The sequence below is a fragment of the Pseudophryne corroboree genome, chromosome 6, assembly GCF_028390025.1.
Source record: "Pseudophryne corroboree isolate aPseCor3 chromosome 6, aPseCor3.hap2, whole genome shotgun sequence".
Taxonomy (NCBI): Eukaryota; Metazoa; Chordata; class Amphibia; order Anura; family Myobatrachidae; genus Pseudophryne; species Pseudophryne corroboree.
The window spans coordinates 49,617,994-49,633,487 of NC_086449.1; positions in this window are offsets into that span (position 1 = coordinate 49,617,994).

The following is a 15,494-nucleotide window of genomic DNA, read 5'->3' on the forward strand; positions in this document are numbered from 1 at the left end:
GACACTGAGGGAGTTGGTGGTGTGGTTTGCGCGAGCTTGGTTACAAGAGGAAGGGATTTACTGGTCAGTGGACTTGTCACTGACTTATTATGAATGCGCTGCAGGTGACGTATAAGGGAGGATGTTCCGAGGTGGTTAACACAGCTTGACAAAGGCAACACACGGCTTGACACCTGTTGTCCGCATTTCTGTTGAAATACTTCCACACTGAAGAGCTGATTTTTTTGGTATTTTCACCAGGCATGTCAATGGCCATATTCCTCCCACGGACAACAGGTGTCTCCCCGGGTGCCTGACTTAAACAAACCACCTCACCATCAGAATCCTCCTTTTCAATTTCCTCCCCAGCCCAAGCAACACCCATATCCTCATCCTGGTGTACTTCAACACTGACATCTTCAATTTGACTATCAGGAACTGGACTGCGGGTGCTCCTTTCAACACTTGCAGGGGGCGTGCAAATGGTGGAAGGCGCAAGCTCTTCCCGTCCAGTGTTGGGAAGGTCAGGCATCGCAACCGACACAATTGGACTCTCCTTTGGGATTTGGTATTTCGAGGAACGCACAGTTCTTTGCTGTGCTTTTGCCGCAAGTCGTTTCTTTTTTCTAGCGAGAGGATGAGTGCTTCCATCCTCATGTGAATCTGAACCACTAGCCATGAACATAGGCCAGGGCCTCAGCCGTTCCTTGCCACTCCGTGTCGTAAATGGCATATTGGCAAGTTTACGCTTCTCCTCAGACGCTTTTAATTTGGATTTTTGGGTCATTTTTTTACTGATCTTTTGTGTTTTGGATTTTACATGCTCTGTACTATGACATTGGGCATCGGCCTTGGCAGACGACGTTAATGGCATTTCATCGTCTCTGCCATGACTAGTGGCAGCAGCTTCAGCACGAGGCGGAAGTGGATCTTGATCTTTCCCTATTTTTTTAACCTCCACATTTTTGTTCTCCATATTTTGCGCACAAGTAAAAGCCACCACAGGTATACAATGTAGATGGATGGATAGTATTACTTATACTTATGGACGACGAGTGACGAGTCGACACAGAGGTAGGTACAGCCGTGGCCTACCGTACTGCTGCTTAGTGCTTATATATAAATATAATATACTGTATATAACGGACCTGGTGAACAGTCTCAGCAGACTGCTAAACTAGTATGAAGAATGAAAAAAAAAACACCACAGGTATAATGTAGATGGATGGATAGTATTACTTATACTTATGGACGACGAGTGACGAGTCGACACAGAGGTAGGTACAGCCGTGGCCTACCGTACTGCTGCTTAGTGCTTATATATAAATATAATATACTGTATATAACGGATCTGGTGGACAGTGTCAGCAGACTGCTAAACTAGTATGAAGAAAGAAAAAAAAACACCACAGGTATAATGTAGATGGATGGATAGTATTACTTATACTTATGGACGACGAATGACGAGTCGACACAGAGGTAGGTACAGCCGTGGCCTACCGTACTGCTGCTTAGTGCTTATATATAAATATAATATACTGTATATAACGGACCTGGTAGACAGTGTCAGCAGACTGCTAAACTAGTATGAAGAAAGAAAAAAAAACACCACAGGAATAATGTAGATGGATGGATAGTATTACTTATACTTATGGACGACGAGTGACGAGTCGACACAGAGGTAGGTACAGCCGTGGCCTACCGTACTGCTGCTTAGTGCTTATATATAAATATAATATACTGTATATAACGGACCTGGTGGACAGTGTCAGCAGACTGCTAAACTAGTATGAAGAAAGAAAAAAAAACACCACAGGTATAATGTAGATGGATGGATAGTATTACTTATACTTATGGACGACGAGTGACGAGTCGACACAGAGGTAGGTACAGCTGTGGCCTACCGTACTGCTGCTTAGTGCTTATATATAAATATAATATACTGTATATAATGGACCTGGTGGACAGTGTCAGCAGACTGCTAAACTAGTATGAAGAATGAATAAAAAACACCACAGGTATAATGTAGATGGATGGATAGTATTACTTATACTTATGGACGATGAGTGACGAGTCGACACAGAGGTAGGTACAGCCGTGGCCTACCGTACTGCTGCTTAGTGCTTATATATAAATATAATATACTGTATAACGGACCTGGTGGACAGTGTCAGCAGACTGCTAAACTAGTATGAAGAAAGAAAAAAAAACACCACAGGTATAATGTAGATGGATGTAGATGGATGTAGTATTACTTATACTTATGGACGACGAGTGACGAGTGACGAGTCGACACAGAGGTAGGTACAGCCGTGGCCTACCATACTGCTGCTTAGTGCTTATATATAAATGTAATATTCCTTATCACGGACCTGGTGGACAGTGTCAGCAGACTGCTAAACTAGTATGAAGAAAGAAAAAAAAACACCACAGGTATAATGTAGATGGATGGATAGTATTACTTATACTTATGGACGATGAGTGACGAGTCGACACAGAGGTAGGTACAGCCGTGGCCTACCGTACTGCTGCTTAGTGCTTAATTATATATATAAAATATACTGTATAAAGGACCTGGTGGACACTGTCAGCAGACTGCTAAACAAACAAGCATGAAGAAAGATAGAAAAAAACACCACAGTGTTTTGCAGCAGACAAACGTATACTGGACTGGTGGTCACTGTCAGCAAAACTGTGCACTGTACTCCTGCTATAACTGCTCCCCAGTCCCCACAATTAGGCAGTGTGAGCAGTGCACTCAGCACAGATATATCATGCAGCAGTGCAGCACACTGAGTGAGCACAGATATGGTGGAGCGTTTTTTTTCAGGCAGGGAAACAAGTAACAACGGATTAATTAAACTCAAAACCCTGCACTGTACTCCCTAACAGCTGCTCCCCGTCCCCAATCCTCCCCACAATTTATAACTAACTAAGTTCTTCTACTATAGTATAGTTCTACTATAACGGAGAGGATGCCAGCCACGTCCTCTCCCTATCAATCTCAATGCACGTGTGAAAATGGCGGCGACGCGCGGCTCCTTATATAGAATCCGAGTCTCGCGAGAATCCGACAGCGGGATGATGACGTTCGGGCGCGCTCGGGTTAACCGAGCAAGGCGGGAGGATCCGATTCTGCTCTGACCCGTGCAAAAAAGGGTGAAGTTCGGGCGAGTTCGGATTCCAAGGAACCGAACCCGCTCATCACTAATATATAGATAGTTTTTTATGGGATCAGAAAATACACAAATAAGTTATTTCTTCAGTTTACTCACCACATTTTGCTGGAACAATCAGCTACACAAAGTTACAAAGTGTTTTTTTTTGTAGGAACAGATGTTGTGGCATTTGTATGGTAAACAGATGCACAATCCAAACATACAAAAACAAAAGAAAAAAGGCTGCTGTTATTGTTGTTTAATAACACAATTACACAAAAAAATAAACATAAAATAAGAATGGAACAGTAATACCATTGTATAAAACATTATTACACAATAAACATGATAAGGAGAACATTAAAGATAAATTGTGTACTCAGACACTATAAATACTCACAAAACGCTAGCAACACACTCAGAACTTTACCAAGCCAGCTAAATGCCATCAGTCCAAAAAATAAAACACGTACAGACAGATTGGGGGAAAAAACAACAACATAACATAAACATCCCTGAAATAATCCCGCACAATTTGAGCCCTTGCGGCATGACCCCGCTAGTTAGCACTCCCCCACGGAAGGCCCGTCTAACCCTTGGCTCCTCATCTGGCAATTCCTCCGTGTGGGGAAGCTCTACGCGACTCCTTACAGTGATGTTATGGAGAATAGCGCACAGGACCACAATTTTACTCACCATCTCCGGCGAATACATGAGGTCACCACCAGTGCGATGGAGCACATGAAAACGCCCTTTAAGAACCCCAATTGTGCTCTCCACCAGCTGTCTAGTGGCAGTAAGCACGGAGTTAAATGCCGACTGTGGTCCTGGCCTGGGATTGCTGTAAGGAGTCATGAGCCAGGGGTGCAAGGATAGCCACGATCTCCTGTTTTTGAATATGAGAAGAGAAAAAGAAGATAAGCACAATTAAAACCGAAAAAAAAATGCATGATCAAAAACACCTACAACAACACTCACCCAATAGCCCCATGTCTTGGCCTTCCATCGTTCTTAATCTTTGCCATATCCCTGATTGTCGAATGAGATGTGCATCATGGGAGTTCCCGGGGAACTTAGCATTCAGGGACAGGATCTGGAGGGATGGGCCACAAACAACCATCACATTCAGAGAGTGGAACAGTTTCCTGTTCCTATAGATTTCTTCATTATGTCTTGGTGCAACTATGGCAACATGTGTCCCATCCACAACCCCAATAACATGTGGGAAGCAACTACCCCCTTCCTGAAATTGTTGCTTCACCACAGCCAGGGCACCAGCATCCAAAGGCATTGATATAAATTACTTTACTCGTCTGATAAATGCTTGGCTGACACGCCGCAGGACCTTACTGAATTGGCCCTGCGACATGCCAACCAGGTCACCAACTACATGCTAGTATGATCCTGTGGCCAAAAAATATAACACAGCAAGGAATTGTGTCAATGCTGGTATTGCTGTAGGATACCTAATGGATCGTTCTAGATCACTCTCTATTATGGAGAGAGTGTCTAGGATTAGATGAGGTGGCAGCCTGTATCTGCGCAATACTACATCATCAGGCATCCCAAAAAGGGTGACACAGGTTCTGAAAATTGGTGGCATTGCACGCCTCCGTTGCCTTGAAGGATGAGGAGCCGGTTGGGGTGGAAGTGCTTCCACCTGTTGGGGTGGGATTGCTTCCGCACCAACATATACGGACATCACCAACTTCAAATGAAGGTAGGAAACATTAAAACACACCATCCATTAACAACACACATTGGTAAATAAACAATTATGTGTATGGCAGGTCAAACACTTACTGCAGGAGCGTACTCAATATCTTCATGATGAAAATCTGGAACAAACAAACAAACAAAAACATTAAACCACATTTACCTACGTACCTACAACATTGCTTTCCATCAATCCCCAAAAAATTAAAGAAAGACAACCAACAAACCCAGAATATTTATAAAAAAAAAAAAAACAATGGAAACGACATGTAACTTACAAACAAAACCAAAATTCCCGCAAAGGAATAACACAACAAACTGCATACTTTGGCACACCAACTTTTGACATTAAGAAAACAAAGAAAAAACAACGCTAATAGGAGCAAACACACTGTCACCCCTAGAACACCATCCCACCCACGGACAAACCACTTACCTGCTCTGTAAAGGGAAAAAAAACTTCAAGAAAGGAAATAACAATGGCTTCTTTGCCTCAGAAATCCAAAATAAAAAACAAAAACAAAAATTTGCAACCTACAAGAGAGAGGAGAGGACACTGGCCCTCATTCCGAGTTGATCGCTCGCAAGGCGAATTTAGCAGAGTTGCACACGCTAAGCCGCCGCCTACTGGGAGTGAATCTTAGCATCTTAAAATTGCGAACGATGTATTCGCAATATTGCGATCACAAACTACTTAGCAGTTTTAGAGTAGCTCCACACTTACTCTGCCTGTGCGATCAGTTCAGTGCTTGTCGTTCCTGGTTTGACGTCATAAACACACCCAGCGTTCGCTCAGACACTCCCCCGTTTCTCCGGCCACTCCTGCGTTTTTTCCGGAAACGGTAGCGTTTTCAACCACACGCCCATAAAACGCCGTGTTTCCGCCCAGTAACACCCATTTCCTGTCAATCACACTACGATCGCCGGAGCGAAGAAAAAGCCGTGAGTAAAAATCCTTTCTTTATAGCAATGTTACTTGGCGCAGTCGCAGTGCGAATGTTGCGCATGCGCATTAAGCGAAATTTCACTGCGATGCGATGAAAAATAACGAGCGATCAACTCGGAATGAGGGCCACTGAGAATAGCAGCAAACACACTGTCACCCCTGGAACGGTAACACTGCAAATGACATGTTACACAACTATTAGATACTACATGTATACACAGAGAATAATGTAAAAAAAAAAAAAAAACAGTACCACCTCCTAGATACCCTTTGCTGCTATATACTAACTTACAAAAATTCTTAAAGTTGCTTATAACACGCCGTCCGCAAAGCAACAAATTAAAATTTGCAAGCCAGAAAACGCACATTAGTATGCAATATATTACTGTTAAATAACTTACTCGTAAATATTCTTCCCAACACATCCACCTTGTCTGTATTGTCTCATATCATACACCCGCGCACACAGGCTGCATGCAAGGCCTTTAAATAGCCTGTACTGCAATTACTGGAAAAATTTGCATGATTGGCGCACCTGTGCAAATTACCGCACTGGAAAACACCCGCAGCTATAAATCGCCAGACAGCTGTGCCAACACACATGCCTCCAGCAACATGGCTACACCTGAGCAGATAGTTGCAGAGTTGGAGATGGTGCAGCAGCAGATGACAGCATTGACATCTCGCAGAATAGCACTACGGAGTCAGATGCTACAAGCTGCCAGTGGTGATGTTGAAAGAGCAGGACCCAGTACTGGGACAACCCCATCTTCTGACACACGGGGGTATGCTGTGAGTCCCCTGCCAGACACAGATACTGGGGAAACTGAGGTAGATTCTGGAGTACTATCACAAACCCAAACGACACAACCAGCAAGTGAAGAGGAAGATGATGAGGAGGTACAGGACGATACCTCACAGGCTACAGACAAAAAACGAAAAAGACAGCCCGCATTTTCTAAGAGGGAGCTGCGAGTTCTGGTCACACAAGCCATGGACAAAATACATAGAGGCAGCAAAAACATGGGTGCTGCAACCAAAGATCGCATCTGGAGGGACATTACAGATTCTGTAAATGAAGTCGGCTCAATTGTCCGCACCCCACAGGAAGTTAGAAGACGGTAAGTGTATATTGGCACACAATTTCATGCCCAATTTCTTATAAAAAACTTACCTATATGTGATGTTGCCTATAGCAAACAAATACATAACGTGTACAAGCAAACAAAACAGGTATTCATAACTTTTATTTCCCTAACCCCTAATTCTAATCACATATGCAGTTGGGCCGACTTCAAGTCCCGCCTGAAGGGCAAGAGGTCTGCGGAGTGGAATGCCTCGAGGGCAACAGGCAGAGCCGGTGTTAGGGTCTCCTGCCCTGTGCTGCCACGTCGTCATGGCAACCGGGAGACAAGTGCTAGCGGAGTAACCTGAGCGCAGCTGATACTCCGGTTCGGGTCTTTTGCTGTGCAGTGGTTATAGGCTCTGTGCATGGCAGGGGATCCGGTGCTGGTTTTTGTGCTCACAGTCTGTGAGGTCTGAGTGGGGCGGCGGACAGCACCTGCTTTATAAGGCCTCTTCTCTGGGTAAGCAGATGCTGCTGAATCTTTGTTGGTTAGTCAGTTTCTGAAAGTTAGCCAGTACTGTGTAGCTTTGAATTTGTTTGTTGCTTACTGCAAATAGGCCTGGGGATTTGGTATTACACTCTGCCAATCCAGACCTAGCAGTAAGACTGGAGTCAGTCGTTTAGCTTGCTGGGGTTCTGTTACTACTCTGTGAACTTAGCAAGTTTGCGGCTGTATTCTAAGACTTGCCTGTCTAATCCTGTCTCACTGTGCTAGGTGTCAGGGGTCAGTTTAGTGGCAGTAAGATGAACCTGTGCACTGCAAGTGAGAATTAGGATTGTGGAGACTCTCCTTGTGTCTATCATTCCATCTCTGACCAAGGAGTTTACTGCCACACCCGTTGTTAACCCTTTAGGGTTTTGCTGTTGCCCTTAGCAACAGCATTTCGGGTTCTCTACGTATTAAAACACAACATCTTGCTTTTCCCATCTGAGCAGTTCTAATACAAGGGAGATACCCAGTTCCTTAGCCTCTGGGCTTCTCTGTTCACTTTGTGTGTATTTTGTTACCCTATCACCTTCTGTGTACGTTATGTCATTTTCCCCAGTCTGTCTGTGAGTCCATTTGTTTTGCATAACAGTTCAAACACCAGTACATTCCTGCAGGCACTGGAGTGCATAACAGTCCTGACACCAGTACTTTCCTGCAGGCACTGGTGTGCATAACATATTCAGCAGCCAAATACTCCTGTTGAAATTTTGTGGGAATATGGAGCATACCCCTCAAAATACGTTGCAACAGGTGGTTGATCAGGTGCAGGTCCTGACTCGACAATTTAATGATTTGTCCATTAAAATGCACACCTCCCAGGCTGCTGGCGGAGCTCCCGCAGCAGCAGCACCTGCAGGGGTTAAGGAGCCGAAAGTAAATCTCCCGGATCGTTTTTCTGGAGATCGCTCGCAGTTCTTTTGTTTCAAGGAGAGCTGCAAGCTATACTTCCGGCTTAGGCCTCAGTCTTCTGGGTCGGAGATTCAGCGGGTGGGCATAGTGATTTCCTTGCTACAAGGAGACCCACAGGTCTGGGCATATGGGTTGCAGCCTGACTGTCCGTCGCTTAAAAGTGTTGATGCTTTTTTTACGGCACTGGGCATGTTGTATGATGACCCTGACAAGACGGCCTCAGCCGAGGCTCAGATTTCGATCCTTAAGCAAGGGCGAAGGCCAGTTGAGGTTTACTGTACGGCGTTTCGGAGGTTGGCCCATGATACCCAGTGGAATGACCCAGCCCTGAGACACCAGTACCGAAGAGGTCTTTCTAACCAGATAAAGGACCAACTGGTACAATATCCCTTGCCTGATAGCTTGGATCAGCTCATGCAGTTATCCATCCGGGTGGATAGACGACTGAGAGAGCGTAGGCTTGAAAGGGAGACTGAGATTTCCTTCCTTCCCAAGGGAACCTCAGATTCTGAGGAATTTTCCGAGGAGCCTATGCAGATTGGGGCTACCCGCCTCTCCTCGCGTGAGAAGACGCGGAGGAGACAGCAGGGGTTGTGTTTGTACTGTGGGAATAAAGGTCATGTGGTAGTATCATGCCCAGAAAAGCCGGAAAACTTCAGGGCCTGAGGGTGATGGGAAATATCCTGTCAGGCCAGAAGTCAGAATTTCCCAAGAAGACTTTTATCATTCCGGTGACCTTGAAGATCCTCGGTCAAACTGTCAAGACTGAGGCCTTTGTGGACAGTGGGGCCGACGGGGTTTTTATGGACCGCCAATTCGCCCTGAAACACTCTGTTCCCTTAGTACCCTTGGCATCGGAAATTGAGATTTGTGGGTTAAACGGGGAACCATTATCCCAAGGTAAAATTACCTCTTGCACTAGCCAGATTTCTTTGTTTATTGGAGCCACACACTCTGAAAAATTGTCCTTTTATGTGACTGTCTGTACTTTTGCCCCATTGGTGTTGGGGTTACCCTGGTTAAGGGCCCACAATCCTCAATTTGACTGGGTCTCTGGGGAGATTCTTAGTTGGGGTACTGATTGTTTCAGGAGTTGCTTGAGCCTTCCAGTCAGGCTCTCGCAGCTAAGTTTGCCAGGATTGCCAGGGTGTTATGCAGATTTTGCAGACGTGTTCTCCAAAAAAGTTGCAGAGGTACTACCTCCCCATCACCCCTATGACTGTGCCATTGATTTGTTGCCAAATGCTAAGCTTCCCAAGAGCAGGTTGTACTCCCTGTCACGTCCTGAGACTCAGGCTATGGCAGAGTACATTCAGGAGAACTTGGCTAAGGGATTTATCAGACCTTCACAGTCTCCAGTTGGGTCGGGGTTCTTCTTCGTGGGTAAAAAGGACGGTTCGTTGCGACCCTGCATCGACTTCAGGGAATTGAACCGTATCACGATTAAAAACTCATACCCACTGCCTCTCATTTCGGTCTTGTTTGACCAACGTTTTACTGCCACCATTTTTTCTAAGATTGACCTACTCGGTGCGTACAATCTAATCCGAATAAGAGAGGGGGATGAATGGAAGACTGCCTTTAATACCCACTCAGGGCATTATGAATATTTGGTGATGCCTTTTGGGCTCTGTAATGCCCCGGCAGTCTTCCAGGATTTCATGAATGATGTGCTCAGGGAATATTTGGATAGATTCTTAGTTGTATACTTAGATGACATCCTAATCTTCTCCCATTCCCTGGAGGAACATCGGAAGCATGTACGCTTAGTCCTCCAGAAACTCAGAGACCACCGGCTTGGGGCGAAGCTGGAGAAGTGCGAATTTGAAGTTTTACAAATCGCATTTCTAGGATATATTATCTCCCCAGAAGGTTTCCAAATGGAGGGTTCCAAGGAACAGGCAGTCCAGGATTGGGTGCAGCCCACTAGTTTGAAGGCGCTTCAGCGTTTCCTGGGCTTTGCAAATTTTTATAGACGATTTATCGCTGGATTTTCGTCTATAGTGGCGCCCTTGGTGGCACTCACTAAGAAAGGGGCGGATGTTGCTCACTGGTCTTGTGAGGCTAAAGCGGCTTTTGCCCGTCTCAAAAGGGCATTTGTTTCGGCCAAGGTGCTGCGACACCCAGATCCAGAGCGTCCTTTTGTGGTGGAGGTGGATGCCTCTGAGATGGGTATTGGGGCAGTGCTTTCTCAGATGGGAGTGTCTGATAATCGCCTTCATCCCTGTGCTTACTTTTCCCGTAAATTTTCGCCTGCCGAGATGAATTATGACGTGGGTAACCGGGAATTGTTGGCTATTAAGGATGCACTCGTGGAGTGGAGACACTGGCTTGAGGGGGCTAAGTTTGTGGTCTCAATTCTCACTGACCATAAGAATCTGGCATATTTAGAGTCAGCGAAGCGTCTCAATGCCAGGCAGGCACGATGGGCTTTGTTTTTTGCTCGCTTTAATTTTTTGATAACATATCGCCCTGGGTCAAAAAACATCAAGGCTGATGCGCTCTCGCAGAGTTTTGCTCCAATCCAGGAGACCACCGAGGAGCCGTTGCCCATTGTTTCCCCATCATGTATTAAAGTGGGCATTACCCGGGACCTCTTATCATTAGTCCTTAGAGAACAGGAGCAGGCTCCTCCAGACCTTCCGGTAGGTCTTTTGTTTGTGCCTCCAAGGTTAAGACAGCGAGTGTTCCTGGAATTCCATGCCAAGAAGTCTGCAGGTCATCCGGGTATTGCCAGAACTCGGGAGTTGCTATCTAGGGCGGTGTGGTGGCCCTCGGTGGCTAAGGATGTGGATCAGTGGGTTCGGGCATGTGACATCTGTGCCCGAAATAAGACTCCTAGAGGGGTTCCTGTTGGCCCATTACATCCACTCTCTATCCCATCTAAGCCATGGACCCACATTTCAATGGATTTTGTGGTGGACTTGCCCAAATCCTCGGGGATGACAGCCATCTGGGTTGTCGTTGACAGGTTTTCGAAGATGGCGCACTTCGTTCCACTGGTTGGGCTGCCATCGGCCAGACGCCTGTCTGAATTATTTATGCTGCATGTTGTGCGTCTCCACGGGTTGCCACTTGATGTGGTCTCTGACCGCGGATCCCAGTTTGTGGCCAAATTCTGGAGGGCATTTTGTTCCGATCTCCAGATTTCTGTCAGCTTGTCGTCGGGCTACCATCCGCAGTCTAATGGGCAGACTGAAAGGGTGAACCAGTCCTTGGAGCAGTTCCTCAGGTGTTATGTCTCCAAGTGTCAGACTGACTGGGTTGCTCATCTGTCCATGGCGGAGTTTGCCTATAACAACGCGGCTCACTCTGCTACAGGGATCTCTCCCTTCCTTTGTGTGTATGGGCATCATCCTAAGGCCAATTCTTTTGACCCCCTGGACTCCACGCCTGGTGGTTCCTCTGTGGTTTCGGTCCTTAGAGGTATTTGGTGGAAAGTGAAGAAAGCCCTTGTGTCTGTGTCATTAGTGACCAAAAGGATTTTTGATAAGCGGAAAAGACCCTGCAGCTTCAAATTAGGAGACTTCGTCTGGTTGTCTACCAAGAATTTGAAGTTGAGACAGCCATCTCATAAGTTAGGCCCCCGGTTCATCGGCCCTTATAAGATCACCAGGGTTATCAATCCGGTGGCATTTCAGTTAGATCTGCCCCGTTCTTTGGGTATCAATAAAACATTTCATTGTTCCCTTTTAAAACGGGCGATTAGTAATCCTTCTTCCAGTGGAAGACCTTCCCCTCTTCTGATACGTGGCCAGAGGGAGTTTGTTGTTGAAAGGATTCTTGACTCCAAGGTGGTTCGGGGTCGGCTGTCATTTTTGGTGCACTGGAAGGGGTATGGCCTGGAGGAGCGGTCGTGGGTGCGCAGTTGTGATCTTCATGCCCCCAGACTGATACACTCTTTCTTCTCGCAGTTCCCCGATTAACCCGGTGGTAGGGGTTCTTTGACCCCTCGTCAGAGGGGGGGTACTGTTAGGGTCTCCTGCCCTGTGCTGCCACGTCGTCATGGCAACCAGGAGACAAGTGCTAGCGGAGTAACCTGAGCGCAGCTGATACTCCGGTTCGGGTCTTTTGCTGTGCAGTGGTTATAGGCTCTGTGCATGGCAGGGGATCCGGTGCTGGTTTTTGTGCTCACAGTCTGTGAGGTCTGAGTGGGGCGTGGACAGCACCTGCTTTATAAGACCTCTTCTCAGGGTAAGCAGATGCTGCTGAATCTTTGTTGGTTAGTCAGTTTCTGAAAGTTAGCCAGTACTGTGTAGCTTTGAATTTGTTTGTTGCTTACTGCAAATAGGCCTGGGGATTTGGTATTACACTCTGCCAATCCAGACCTAGCAGTAAGACTGGAGTCAGTCGTTTAGCTTGCTGGGGTTCTGTTACTACTCTGTGAACTTAGCAAGTTTGCGGCTGTATTCTAAGACTTGCCTGTCTAATCCTGTCTCACTGTGCTAGGTGTCAGGGGTCAGTTTAGTGGCAGTAAGCTGAACCTGTGCACTGCAAGTGAGAATTAGGATTGTGGAGACTCTCCTTGTGTCTATCATTCCATCTCTGACCAAGGAGTTTACTGCCACACCCGTTGTTAACCCTTTAGGGTTTTGCTGTTGCCCTTAGCAACAGCATTTCGGGTTCTCTACGTATTAAAACACAACATCTTGCTTTTCCCATCTGAGCAGTTCTAATACAAGGGAGATACCCAGTTCCTTAGCCTCTGGGCTTCTCTGTTCACTTTGTGTGTATTTTGTTACCCTATCACCTTCTGTGTACGTTATGTCATTTTCCCCAGTCTGTCTGTGAGTCCATTTGTTTTGCATAACAGTTCAAACACCAGTACATTCCTGCAGGCACTGGAGTGCATAACAGTCCTGACACCAGTACTTTCCTGCAGGCACTGGTGTGCATAACAGCCGGCCATAGGCATAGGCAAACTAGGCAATTGCCTAGGGCATTTGATATTCTTAAGGGCATCAGCAGCTTCTGCTGATTAAAATGATATGCGGCATGCCTATATTCTGTGTGTAGCATTTCATATGCAGATACAGCCACAGTCTCACACAGTATATAGGCATGCTGCATATCATTTTAATCAGCAGAAGCTGCTTGTGAATCCTAGCCACATAGCAATGCAAATTCGATGCATTTTCATAAAAAAAATGTGCCCGACTTTAGCACTGAGGCAAGATTTATGAGGACACATCTGTATCCAAGCAGAGGCAGAGGTCACAGTGTTAGTGGCAGTGTGAGTGCTGTGTGCATGTGAGTAGGTTGGTTGTGCAGTAGTGTTCGGAATATGTGTAATCAGCATTATGTGTGTCATGTAAAAATGCATTAATAATGTGCAGCATATGTGTAAGGGTCACTATGTGTGCCATTATGTGTATAAGGGCATTAATAATGAGCGGCATATGTGTAACAGCATAACAGGGTACTACTGTATGTGTGTCATTATGTGTATAGGGGCACTAATAAAGTGCAGCAAATGTGTAGGGGGCACTATGTGTGTTATTATGTGTATAAGGGCATTAATAATATGCGGCATATGTGTAAGGGACATTACGTGTAAAAGGGCATTGATAAAGGTTGTCATAATGTGTAAGGCAAATTATGTTTATAAGGACATTAATAATGTGTCTCATATGTGTAAGGGACATTACTGTGTGGCATTATGTGTATAAGGTGCTCTACTATGTGGCGTTGCATATAGAAAGGGCACTACTGTGTCGTCTAATGTGAATAAAGAGCAATAGGGTGTGGTGTAATGTGAATAAGGAGCAATTCAGTGTGATGTAATGTGAATAAGGGGCTCTCCTGTGAGGAGTAACGTCTATAAGGTAAAGTGGTACTACTGTGGGATGTAATATGAATTATGGACACTATCGCATGATCAAATGTGAATAAAGTTGCAGTACTGGGTAGCATAATTGGAACTGGGGTTACTATTGTGTGGCCATGCCCCTTACCAGCAAAAACACACCGCTATTTGGGCTGAGCGCCAAATGTGCGAACTGTTCCTATTTAAAACATAGGAGGTACAAACCCCAAAATAAGGACTGCTATGGATGAGGGGTGATGGTGCTGGGAAAGAGGTGCAAGGTCAGAGGCAGAACCAGCGGTGGTGCTAGGGGGCACCAGTCAAAATCTTGCCTAGGGCATAATATTGGCTAGGGCCAGCTCTGGCAACATGGGGAGGTCCCGCTGATCTTGAGGAGCTGGCGATGGACTGCGTGAGCTAAGAGGAGGCGGGTGGGGTGTCTCTTATGGACACGGACCTGCCTGAAATTGTTAATCGACATGATTTGCCAGGTAAGTTAACACACTTTTTTTTATATAAAAAAAAATTACTGTTTTTCAAGTTCTGACTTCTTCATGTTATTTGTGTCCTTTTTTCTCTCATTCTTCTATTTGCTTTTAACATAACACAGCACAGGAAGGTGAGCAGGTAGAGTCAGAGGAGGGTTATCTGGCTGAGGCTGAGGTGGGGGGACCTAGTGAGTCTGCCAGTGTGGGTCACCAGATTCCACCGGTCCAGATTCCAACTGGCCTATGCCCCCCTACCCCCCCCCCCCCCCCCCCGACAACCACCACCACCACCCGACACTCTGCTATCCCAGCCATTCTGTCTGAAATTGCCAGTTATGGTGAGAAACTGACACAATTTAAGGACAGGATGATCCGGGAGGTAAGCCAGATACCTGTCCGGCTCACTGAACACACAACCGGTGTTGGTCAAGGTGTAGCTCAACTCTGCAAAGGTCTGGCAGAGATCAGGCAGGGACAAGCCGAACTCGCCTCCTCGATCCAACAACTCGCCAGCTCTGTTGTGCAAGAGCTCCAGGCAGGGCCGATGCTAGGGTCTTCGGCGCCCCCCTGCAAACTATAAATTTGCGCCCTCCCATATTCCTTTGGCGCGCGGCGGGAAAAGGGGTGTGGTCTCACAAGTAAGGGGCATGGCCACACAGTAGTACCCCCATTTAAAATTACAACACAATGTAGCACAATCTTATTTCTCTAACGTCCTAGTGGATGCTGGGGACTCCGTAAGGACCATGGGGAATAGACGGGCTCCGCAGGAGACTGGGCACTCTAAAAGAAAGATTAGGTACTATCTGGTGTGCACTGGCTCCTCCCTCTATGCCCCTCCTCCAGACCTCAGTTAGAATCTGTGCCCGGGGACGG